General features: G+C 37.6%; 1 long non-coding RNA gene across 1 annotated transcript in view; it reads left to right on the top strand.

Moving 5' to 3' along the window:
• The window catches only part of LOC111821280 (uncharacterized), a 21,315-nt gene extending 9,137 nt beyond the window's left edge, over window positions 1–12,178 (top strand). The window contains exon 2 of the long non-coding RNA XR_002824725.1: window positions 8,600–12,178. This is a non-coding gene — a long non-coding RNA (uncharacterized LOC111821280). The remainder of the gene's footprint in view (window positions 1–8,599) is intronic.
• Window positions 12,179–12,511: the final 333 nt, after the last annotated feature.

Genomic DNA, 12,511 nt, shown 5'->3' with positions numbered 1-12,511 from the left:
TCAGGTTTCTTTCTTTGCCTTTGGTTTTGACGAGTGTGATTATGATATGTCTTGGTGACTTTCTTTTGGGGTCTATCCTATATGGGATTCATTGAGTTTCTTGGATGGCCAGCTTTTCATCTTTCGTGATATTAAGGAAGTTTTCTATTAGCAAATCTTCAATGATCCTGTCCATGTTTTCCATTTTCTCCCCCTGTTCTGGAACACAATCACAAGCAAAATTTTGCTCTTGATTGTATCCCACATAGTTTTTAGGTTTTCTTCATTCTTCTTCATTCTTTTCTCTCATTTTTCCTCAAACAAAGTGACATCTATGGATTTATCTTCAATTTCACTCATTCTGTCATCCATCATTTCACATTTGCTCCTAAAATCTTCTATTGTGTTGTCTATTTCTGAAATTTTGTTGTCTTTTTAATTTATAATTGCTGTTTTTGTACGATTTCTATTTGTTTATTTATTTAACATTTTGCTATTGTATTATTGTCCTGAATTCTTCTATTGCTTTGTGTTTTCCTTGATTTTGGCTCTGTTTTTGTTGGTTTTGTCTATATTTTCCATCATTTCTTTCCTAATCTCTTGGAAAGCCCTGAATATTAGACTTTTGAATTCCCTATCAGAGAGCTCCAGTGCCTTTTCTTATGCTGTAAAGTCAACTGGTGCTTTATTCTAGTTACTTACCGGAACCATCTTGTCCTGTTGTATGTTTTGGTATTGTCTGCTGTCTCCAAGACATTCAGGTATTATTTGCTTCATTTATTGATTGTAAGTTTGTTTGTTTCATCCTGCTTTTTTGTTTTGTTTGGTTGTGTTTGAGTGGGTGGGCCAGTCGTGCTTTGTTGTTTGCTCATCTGTTGGTATGATAGTTCTCACTACCTTTTCCTTGTGTGCAGGGTCGATCACGCAGCTATGCTGAAGCAGAGCAAGTCCAGCAGGAAGGGAAAAGGCAGAGATGAGTTGTTTGCCTGCAGTGTGACCAGGCCGGGGGCTGGAGCAGGGCTACTGCCATCTGCAGGAGGTGTTCCAAGCTGGCAGGGAAGCACCTGTGGTCCAGGCCTGATCCCCTCAGGGCTGCAGTGGGTGGCAGGAGGGGTCTGAAGCCAGCAGGAAGGGCCCTGGGGTCCAAGCAGTGTCCCCTCAGGACCACAGGCGGTGGGGCAGAGGAGAGAGGTAGGAAGTAGGGGCAAAGGCAGGGGCAGAGGAGACTACATGGAGGAGGGCAATAGGGTTAGTTGGTACTCTGGTTCCAGCAGTCGGGGTTGCTGCGTTGGGGCGGTTATAGCCACTGTTCACCAGAGGGGTAGGGTTGTAGGAGCATGCTCCTGAGGTTACCAGGTGAGAGTCTGTGCTTCTCCTTGAGTACTTAGTCCTGGGTGTGTCCATGCCATACCTCTATCTTCTATTGTGAATGCCGTGGAGGTACCTTTCTGCGTGCAGGGTTGTTGGCTTTATTCCAAGATGGCAATGCTGAGTTGTGCCATTTGGTCAGGAACCTCCACTTCATATCTCTACTCCTCCCCCATTTTCTGTGAGTTTCTTCTTCTCCTCAGTGATTTCCAATCTAATACTTTATCCCTCCATTTAGGCTCAGGATTCTAGAATTGAAGTCTCTATCTGTTTTGCTTGGTTTTTCGGGTCTTTGTTGCAGTAGGATGGCTTAGTGCGTCTGACTAGTCCACCATTTCGGCTCCATCTCATGAACAATTTTTTAAGATAAGTATGTTCTATGAAATACATAAAACATATTAGGTTATTGCATCTGACTAGTCCACTATCTTGGCTGTGCCTCGCAAGCAATTTTTTAGGATAAGTATGTTCTATGAAATACATAAAACATATTTCTTGTTTATCTGCAATTTAATTTTAACAGGTGTCCTGTATATTTATTTGCTAAATCTGGCAACCCTACATATAGAGCCTTATAACTTAAGACTGAAGAAATATTCAACACAAAAATGAGAATAGAGAATGATTTGTATTTAGAAGTATGAAACAAAAAAAAAAAAAACTCCCTTTCCCTGGACAGTCAAACTTTATCAAAGCTAAATCTTGAAAGGTTGACCCAGCTGTGCTAAGGTGCATTCAATTCCCACAAAGGTACACCAGAGATACAAGGAAGGTCAAAGTCCAATATTTTTTCTTCTACTACTTGTATAGAATTTTCCTGCTTGAATAAACCTTAGATAATCACTTGCTATTCAAAGTGTGCTGTGTGGACCAGCAGCATCAGCATTATCTGGGAGGTTGTTAGAAATGCAGAATCTCAGGCCTTCCCTCAGACCTACTATATCAGAATCTGTGTTTTAACAAGATCCCTTGTAATTTGTATGTGTAGTAAAGCTTGGAAAGCACAGATTTAGTTCTATAGTTTCCAAAAACATGCTCTAAGAAGGTAAAGGATTCATTGGCTCCCTCTGGGCTCAGAGACGGTTGTGTAAACAGGGACTCTTTCATTATGATTAAACAAGACCTAGTTTCATTTGTGCTTCCAAGTAAGATTTTATTAGCAGAAAGATTTTTTTGCTTAGAAAAAAGTTTGAAGAATAATAATCTAGTTCATTTTCTGGATGAGCCAACCGAGTGACAGAGAAGACAAGTATTTTGCCCAAATCCTATGCTGGAACAGGATCATGACACTGTCCAAGTCTCATAATCCAGGCCTGTCTTCATTTTACCACTGTCACTTGAGGAAAATAGCAGAAAATACCAGAAATTTCAAATCAACTGCTTCTCGAATGCCATTATGCCATGCACCACAGGTGTCTTCCTGCTGGCCCTTGAATTTCAAAATTAGCCCCTTTTCATTCACACTCATGCCTACTATGTTTCTTTCAAGGGCATATCTAGCCCAACAAAAATCACTGTCTGTTTTACTCTCTGAACTTGAAGCAAGGCCTCCAGCTGCAGTTTTGTGTACACTGCTAACTGAGGATACCCTGCAGGTTTGTTTGTGGATACTTCAGCTAATTATCTTGCCACAGACCATTGAGACAGATCTGGATGGCTGTTAAATTAATAGTGCTGAAGGAGTAATTAGGAGGACTACCTGCTTGCACAGCCTACCTCAGTGTGGGTGTATGAATGTGAACATTTTCTTCTGAATGCGATTAATCACATAAATAATTCTCAGAATGAAATTAGAGATCACCTATGCATTACACCCAGTAATGTTTTGAGGCATGACATCCTGAATCTCTGTAATGAATTAACATTACAGTCTGGTTTGAATTTTTCAGTTTTCAGCGTACATGCTGCTCTGTTAGCAAGTGACCCTGTGGCCTATCAGTTTCTGAAACAATTTAAATTAGCTATTATAAAAAGAACAAAGCTTTGGAAATGTCGAAGCCTTGAGAAAGAAGTATAAGGTAGCCCTAAAATGCTGGGTTTTGTCCCATCACACTTGCAAGTTCATGGAAAAGCCAGACATGAAACCCAGGTTTGTAGACCCACCTCCCATGCCCTTCCCAGTCCAACTTGGTAGATGGCTTATAGTATAGTACCAACATTAAGTAGTTTTCTATGAGAATGAAATATTTAGTCATTTCATTAAAGTCATTGATGGCCCCGTTGTTTTGATTTACAAGGATCTCTAAGCAACTGCAGATTGACATAGAAAAGTGGTTTCAGTTAGGACTAATTTATACTGGTTTCCCTTAAATTTAGGGATTCTAAAAGTTAATAGCCACCACCCCTCTGTCAGTTTGTCATACTTTGGTGGTTTGTGGGTTGCTATGATGCTGGAAGCTATGATACATTTATTTCAAATACCAGCATGATCACCCATGGTAGATAGGTTTCAGCAAAGCTTCCAGACTAAGACAGACTAGGAAGAAGTTCTGACGATCCATTTCCAAAAATTAGCCAAAGAAAACCCTATGGATCACAACAGAATATTGTCCAATATACTGCCAAGATTACAAAAAAAAATTATATATATATATATATAGTCCAATATAGTGCTGTAAGATGAGCCCCCTAGGTAGGAAGATACTCAAAATATGCAGTGGCCACAACAGTGGATTCAAGCATACCGACAATCGTGAAGAATGGACCGGGACCAGGACCAGGCAACATTCTGTTGTGTACATGGGGTTGCTGTGAGCTGGTGTCAACTCAGTGGCAGCTAACAACAACAAAAGTTAATGAAGGGAAGCAGCAGGGACAATCATCAGAAGATCCACAACATGGTGGGATTTTTTTTTTTAAATATTTTCTTTATGACTTCAGAGTCAATTATCTCAGGCACACAGGTATAAGTACTCTAGAATTTTAGAGAACAAAGCCTCTGATATCATTTTACAGATAAGAAAACTGAAGCCCAGGGAAATTAAGTGATTTATTCATGCTTATATGATTATTCTGTGATATAGTCCTGCAGTGCTTATTTCCTTGTGAAGGCATTCTAAAAAGAAAGCAGAATTTTGGGAAGGTTGTTTACTCTTTGTTCTGCATGTTTAGGGCTAAGAGTGAGATATAAAGGAATTGTAAAAGAATGTGAAGTAAAAACAAATTTTAAAACCCCAGTTGTATGACATTTGTTAGGTTTCAGCATAAATGTTAAGATATTACTGTGTAAAATGTCTTTTCTTTTAATCTAGTCAAAAACTTTAGAAATAAGAGACTGGAGAAACCCCGAGAGTATGGCCCCCAAACACCCTTTTAACTCAGTACTGAAGTCACTCCAGAGGTTCACCCGTTAGCCAAAGATTAGACAGGCCCATAAAACAAACAGAAATACACGTAGCTTAACCATGTATACGAGATTAAATGGGCACACCAACCCAAGGGCAAAGATGAGAAGGCAGGATGGGACAGGAAAGCTGGACGACTGGAAATGGGGAACCCAAGGTCGAGAAAGGGAGAGTGTTGACAGGTTGGGGAGTTGGCAACCAATGTCAGAAAACAATATGTGTATTAATTGTTTAATAAGAAATTGATTTGGTCTGTAAACCTTCATCTAAAGCCCAATTTTAAGAAAAACTGTAGAAGTACGTATAAATTTTCCATTTTGCACAAATAAAATAGCAGTTTTGAATACTTTGTAGCTGGATTATACTTGTTGTATTTTGTGGATCTTTATTAATGCTTATTTAATATCTGTCTTCAATCTTCCTCCACCATCTGTCCGGTGGCTTGCTTGTTGCTGTGATGCTGGAAGCTATACCGCCAGTATTTCAAATACCCATGATTGATAGGTTTCAGCAGAGCTTCCAGACAAAGACAGACTAGGAAGAAAAGCCTGATAACCTACTTCCGGAAATTAACCAGTGAAAACCCTATGTATCACAACAGAAAATTGTCTGATATAGTGCTGGAAGATAAGCCCCCTACGTTTGAAGACACTCAAAATACACAGTGGCCACAACAATGTGCTTGAGCATACAAAGGTGGTGAAGATGGTATAGGAGTGGGCAACATTTTGTTCTGTTGTACATGGGGTTTGCCGTGAGTCAGAGCTGTTTCGACGGCAACTAATAACAACAAAATCAACTTTCCTATAATGTATTTTCCTTACCTTTTCACCCTGCTTTGAAAATCTCTTCCCTCTGAAATGATTTTTATCTCTCATATGAACCAGAAGCCAAGTTGTATACTTTTCGTTGGTCACATACCCTTCAACACAACATCTAGCACCAACTATCTCGAGTATTTCAGGTACTTAGTAAATAACTGATACAGTCTGTTTGGCCCAATAATTCTAATTCTGAGAGTTTATAAAGGGAACTAATCAGATATAGACCCATCAGGTTAGCAGCAAAGATATTCATTGTAATGTTATTTATATTATCAAAAAATATCAAATTGATTATATAAATCATGATTTAGCCATAAATAGTATACTCTACAGACATTTAAAGTAATGTTGCAGAGGAATATTTAGTTATTGTTTTTCATAGGATGTAGTAATTTTTTTTTTCACAGTACGTAGTTATGTGGGGGGGGAGAAGGAGTTCAGAAAACTGTATGGGCAATGAGTTAATGTTTGTAGAAACGTATATGAAAGATATACACTCATAGTTTAAACCAAATCATGTATGTGTGGTGGGATTTCTTATCTTGTTGATGTAGTTCTGTATTTTTTTCTACAATGAGTAATTAAAAAAAGAGAGAAATTATGTTTAAGAATATATAAACAATTCTTAAGGTAAGTTTGTACTGTGTTAACAGAGAAAGCTTCATTGTCCTGTTTGTCCAGCATTTTTGTGCTCACTTTTTGAGGGTCTCTTGGATGAGCTCTCAAAGTACATGATCAGCCTTATCAATAATCTTGAAATCTTTTCACCTAAGATGGAGAATTATTGACTTAGTATTCTGACTTTCTGACAAAATACTGAAATTGATAGTAATGTTATATTTTTAAGGCTGATATAAAAAATGCAACCATGTTCACAAATTTTGGATAAGTTCTAAAATATGTTAAGCATGCCAGAATTTACACAAATCACTGAATTTTAAGAACTAATTTCTGTATCTGTAGAGTCTTTACAATGACAAATTTGAGACAGTATAGGAAAAGGAGGTTAATTAACTTTGGAGGTACATAGAGCTCATTTTAAATCTTGACCCTGCCATTTGCTAGCTTTACAGGTTTGTAAGTGTAAATGATTGAGTTGTTTATATAAAACAAGATGATGTATGTAAACCACTTAGTACAAAGCATGAAATATAGTTAAGAGCATGAAATATAGCTCAAATGTAACTTTCACAAGCATCATCATCAACATCATTATCATCTGGACTTCTTTTTAATGACGAGGCACCTGAAGCTGAAGGCCTTTATGTGCTGAGCCTATAAATGAGGGCTAGTTCACAGGGCTGCACCTGCCAGCAGGACCCATGGCCAGGTGGGCCTCTGAAGGGTGCAACTGCAGAGCAGAGACTTCGTCATGCCACTTGACTCAGAGAAAGGACTTAGGCAGTCATGGCTTCAGAGAAGCGCAGTTGTGAAGTCACTGACACCACAGAATGGGGGTCATGAACAGTGAGCTCTAAGGCATATTGGCCTTTTCTCACAAACAGGACTGACCATGAGTGGCAGGGTCCACCTGCCTAGAGGTGCTTAGTAAGTATATTTTCATTGATGGTGACTTTCTATCCCAACACTGACACACTGTTTCATTATTTAGCCCTCTTAGTTTTAACTTATGGAGCCCTGGTGGTGCAGTTGTTAAAGTGCTGGGCTGCTAACTGAAAGGTTGGTGGTTCGAACCTACCAGCCGCTCTATGGGAGAAAGATGTGGCAGTTGCCTTCCTTAATAATTAAACTCAAAACCTACTGCCATCGAGCTGATTCCAGCTAACGGCCTCAGAAAGCCTATGGGGGCAGTTCTACTCCGTCCTATAGTGTCTCTGTGAGTTGAAATCAACTTGACAGCAGTGGGTTTAGTTTTAACTTATTTTGGAAAATGGGACTTAATCAGCTAATAAATTTAAAGCATTCTGACCACATAATGTTATAGACAGCATTTAATGTAGTTAGTAGGCAGAATATAATTATTGTGATTTTTTTTCCAGAATGTAGAGCTAATAATACTCATTCCTAGCTGGTGTGAAAACTTTTTCCACAACCATTAATCATTGACAGTGGCATGTAATTGGCAAATCTAAAAAAAGTCGCCAAGTGCCAGTATATCTGCACTTGATATTTAACCTTTTTTCACATTAAAATTCTTAGATAGAAATAAACTTCCTTCAATATTTATTGTCTTATTTACCCCAAAATTTCGGGCACTTTGATAAATGGAGTAATAGTTTCTAGTGTCACTGTGGTGGTGAAATGCATTTTCGTGTCTTCTGCTGCTACAACTTAATAATTCATTTCAGCACTTCTATTTGTGAATCACAGAAGGTTACTTTGGTGGCAGTAGTGCTGTAGAGAAATACTCTACTTTTGTCAATACAAATAGCCGGTATTTTAGGACTACTGTCTGTATGCGCAATATTTACTATATAAACTCAAGATTGTTGACACCCTCTGATGAGGGATGCAGTTTTCAGGATATGGCATCTGTTAATTGTCAAGCACAAAAATGCATGCATGGATATTTTTAGGTTAGTAAGTAAATATCTTGAGATATTAAGTGATATTTTAGTTTTCTTTCTAGGAAGTCTAGCAAATTGAAGCACACTTCTAGGAACTGTGTAGAATTGTGTGATCTTATGTTGTGAGTGAATTAATAAATAAAATGAAGTACTATCATTATTGACTTCTACAGAAGAGGAAGTGGCAGTGGTTATATATTAAGAAGACTTGTTTTTTATTACAGTTCATTTTTGCTTACATTTTGGGCATTTTAGAATATCTTAGACTTAAAGATACCTAAGGTATAAACTTTGCCTTTGAGAAGCTCTCAATGCTGTGGGGCAGTGGTGGCTAAGAGACAATCTGGCAGACATTGATAGTGCCATAGCAGAGACATAAGCATAGGGCTTTCAGGGTGTATAGAGGGGAGCACTTATTTCCAACTGTAGCAATAATAAGAGATAGTTTCATATGTGTACTAAATTTAATTCAAAAGTTCATCTAAAATAGTTGTTAAATATTTTTTATTATGATATGATCCTCATCCTGATGCTCGTTTTTGCATTTCTGTTTCAGAGACGCCCAAGCAGATGGCCTGCAATGAAGTTTCGAAGAGGTTCTGGACATCCTGCATATGCTGAAGTAGAACCAGTTGGAGAGAAAGAAGGTTTTATTGTATCAGAGCAGTGCTAAAATTTCTAGAACAGAGCAGCACCAGTACTGGCCTACAGGTGTTAAGACTAAAATTTTGCTTATACCTTTAAGACAAACAAAAAAACACATACATACAAAGGAGCCCTAGGCTGCTGTAGCCTGAAGGAGACAAGATTTCTGGACAAGCCCAGCCCAGGAAGGGTGAAAGAAAGAAAACTCAAACTTACACAAGATACCATATTACCACTGAACATAGAATTCCCTAGTGGAATGACATCTATAGTTCACTCAGAACATCTCTTATGGACTTACCAGAAGTATGACAAGGTTACAGTGCTGTTGGCTTAGATGCAGGGTGCATAGGGATGGAGAAAATAGTAATAATAATAAAGCTTTAGTTCTCAAGGGATCTATAACTTTGGTTCAAATGTTCTTCTCTGATGTCTCAAAGATAACTGTTTCAAAGCTTTAACCCTTTCACTCAAAAAAAAAGTTTCAAGATTGCTGAGAAAATTAGTTCATGCCAGAGCAAAAACAAACACAAAATAGGATATTTTCTATCTTTTCAAAACAGGTATGTGGTAAAAGGATTTTGTTTATCTGGTCTAGATCCATCTGTTCCAAGAAGTTCATTACTTACAAGACACATCTTTTATCTGTACAAGAGGTTCAAACTGTGCCTCCCTCTTTTTTGGTAGTGAATACCCTTCCATGGCTGTGACAGAATTTCCAAACCTTTACCTCTGTTAGAAAAGAGGGAATGGCAAGTGAGGCTTTCAATTTTCCTGCTTCAGATTAGAACACATGACTTGTTTTAAGAAGCTTTGCCTCCATTTTCCCAACTGTGAAGTCAAGCAAAGTCCACAGTTGCTCTTGGCTGAAGGAAACAATACAAAGAGTTCCTTAATCATTTTTAAAGCAACAATGTTAAGGGATATTAAACATATGAATTTTTAAGTTTTTGCTTTTTCAGTACTAACGGCCCATTTCATTGTCGATTTCTGTCTAAGAAGCCATTCAAGTCCAGCACACATCCCTGGTGATAAAAAATGAATGACAGTGTTTCAAAACCCTGTTGAATCATACAGTACTTTTCTTTAAAGCACATAGTAGTGACATAAATATATATATAAATATATTTTTGTTTATAACTAACACAAGGCAGGCTCTTGTGACTCTAAGAGTGCATTTTGTCGCCAAGACAAAACAAATGCAAGATGCATTACTGCATATTTCCATAGAGTTGTAAAATAATCCTTAATATTAGAATATTTTTATGTCATTTAGCAAAAGTGGTTCAATTAGTTGCAGGGCTGATGATTCCTCTGCCTATTTGACCTACTCTTTCATTCATATGAACCCCTTCCCTCCCTGGTTAGGTAAAGCAGAAGCAAAAAGTTCCTTAGATGGATCTGTTATTTGTCCTGTAATCACAATCCAAATTTTAAAAATTTCCCATGAATGAAAAAAAGAAAAGGCATCCCTAAAGGATCGAATACACTGAGCTCCTAAAGTTTAAATTCAAGAACTGTGTGTATAATTTCATCAACATCCTGACCTATGAAACTTTCATATTCTGTGCCAAGAAGCTGTTGATTCTTGTGTTCAACATTTGCAGATTCAGGTATAAAGGAGCAGAGATGTCTTGTAAGCAGCACTTTTGTAACAGCTCAGCATCTTAACACAATGTCTATATTAAATGGCATCAGTCCACCAACATGATATCAGATTTTAACTTCAGAATTGTCTGAAGTAAATGAGTGCTGTTTTCTGACACATATATTTTGCTTTACATTTTTAAGTATCAGATGAGGGTGGTAACTTTCTCCTAACTTGGTTAATAATTGGGAAAAAAATTGAAAAGCAAGGTGATTGAAGGATGTGATGACAATCTTTCTGCTGTAACTACAATTTATATGAAATATCACAACTTATTCCTTGGGGAGTAGGTTTGGTCAGATAGCAATAATCAAATGACTTGCCAATATAACTGGTGCAACTGGTATTCTACAAATACATAAGGGACACATAAATGACTTCCTTGTAGGATAAGATGATGCTTCTTTCACTAGCTTTTGTGGTGGTGCAGCCTCCAATAGCAGTTGACTGACAGTTATATAAGTCCTACACATATATCTGACTCCTTACACAATTCTTGTTAGTAATCCTTATACCTTTATCTTCCATTTTAGACTGAAAAGAATTGACAGTTCTGGGGGAAAATATAAACCTTCTGAATTGCTCTGTGAGCTAGAGCACAAAGTAATAGAGGAGATATTTTGGAAGTAAAAGGGCTGCTAAAGTTTGGGGAAACCTCCTTACAAACTAGGAGTTATAAGTGGTGAGAAGTGTCTGTTGTATATGAATCCTTTAGTGATAAAGGAAAATATTGGCTGAATCCCTTTTTTTCATGAAACTTTTGTTCTATTTTATATTGCTGGCTTGTTCTTGGTGCCCATTTACTGCAAAGGAAGAGCAAACATACACAGTTTCTGGAAATTCAGAATGGACATTGATGCTTTAGACTTTACATGTATTATGTATTAGAGAGGGTGTGTGTGCATACCACTTAATATACTATGATTGCACAGGCACAGTAATCATAGTAGAGAGAGAATAATAATAAAAAGTTAAAAGTACAAAGGCACACGCACAAAATTCTAGCAAAATCAGATAATTGATAACAGAGGAAGTTAACTGTTTAAAGCTTAACCACTTGTAAAAATAATATTCAGTGATTAAGTAAAGGTACTAAGAGTCAAGAAAAACATCTTAAGCCAACTGTTTAGCACTAACCACAATGTTGGTTTGTTTATGAAATTCAGGATTTACTAACAGAAAGCTAACGATAAAGTGGCAATTTACCCCCAATGGTTATTTTAGTTTGAGATGCCTAGGACATTTGACAGTCTCTCACATGTGACTTCTAGAGTTGTGCTGTCCAACATAATAGTCACTAGCCACTCGTGAGTAATGAAAATTAAATAAAATTTAAAATTTAGTTCCTCAGTCACACTAGCCACAATTCAAGTGTAATAGCTGCACGTGGCTAGTGGCTACCATATTGGACAATACAGATAGAACATTTCCATCATCACAAGACCTGCTATAAACCAAACCAAACTTGTTGCCGTTGAGTCTATTCTGACTCTTAGCGATCCTATAGGACAGAGTAGAACTGCCCCATAAAGTTTCCAAGGAGCTATAGAGTTCTTTTAATTCTCTTTCCTTGGAAGAGGAGGAGGAAGGAAAGAAGATTTGGTAGCATTTGTGTACATCCAAGTGATTTTCGTCTCAGAAAAGCACCATAGAGTAATGAAAAGAATACTAGCTGACCCAGCTTTGAGTCTCCACTGTTATCTTAGGAAGATCACTCTGATTTCCATAAGTCTCAATTTGCAATTTTGGTAAATAAAAATAATTTTTGTCCTATCTTACTTGCAGGATTACTTATGTAGACTGGAAAATGTATAGATTAGTAAAGACTTTTAAAGCCTTATATAAAGTAGCCCATAGAAAGCACTTCTGTTGGTCTCATAACAGCACAAATTTCCATTGAATGAAAGAACGGTCCATCAATTCAGAAATCATTCAAGACAATCAAATCAATAAATTTCTACAGTAAATGCCAAAGGGGAGTGCATTCACAATATACAACAAAATTGCTTCCATTCCTCTTTTCCTGTCTCTCCTTTTAATAATCCCTCTAATGACATCTGTTCCAGCTATCCCTTCTCTCCCATGCCAAAATCCCCCATGCACACCCTCAGCTGGGTCAGCTCTTTCTCTGGGGAGCCTCTTGGCATCTCCACTTTCTTCTGATTTTCCAGTTTG

Source organism: Trichechus manatus, unplaced genomic scaffold, assembly GCF_000243295.1.
Source record: "Trichechus manatus latirostris isolate Lorelei unplaced genomic scaffold, TriManLat1.0 scaffold00075, whole genome shotgun sequence".
NCBI classification, from domain to species: domain Eukaryota; kingdom Metazoa; phylum Chordata; class Mammalia; order Sirenia; family Trichechidae; genus Trichechus; species Trichechus manatus.
This window is presented reverse-complemented; position numbering and strand designations above follow the sequence as displayed.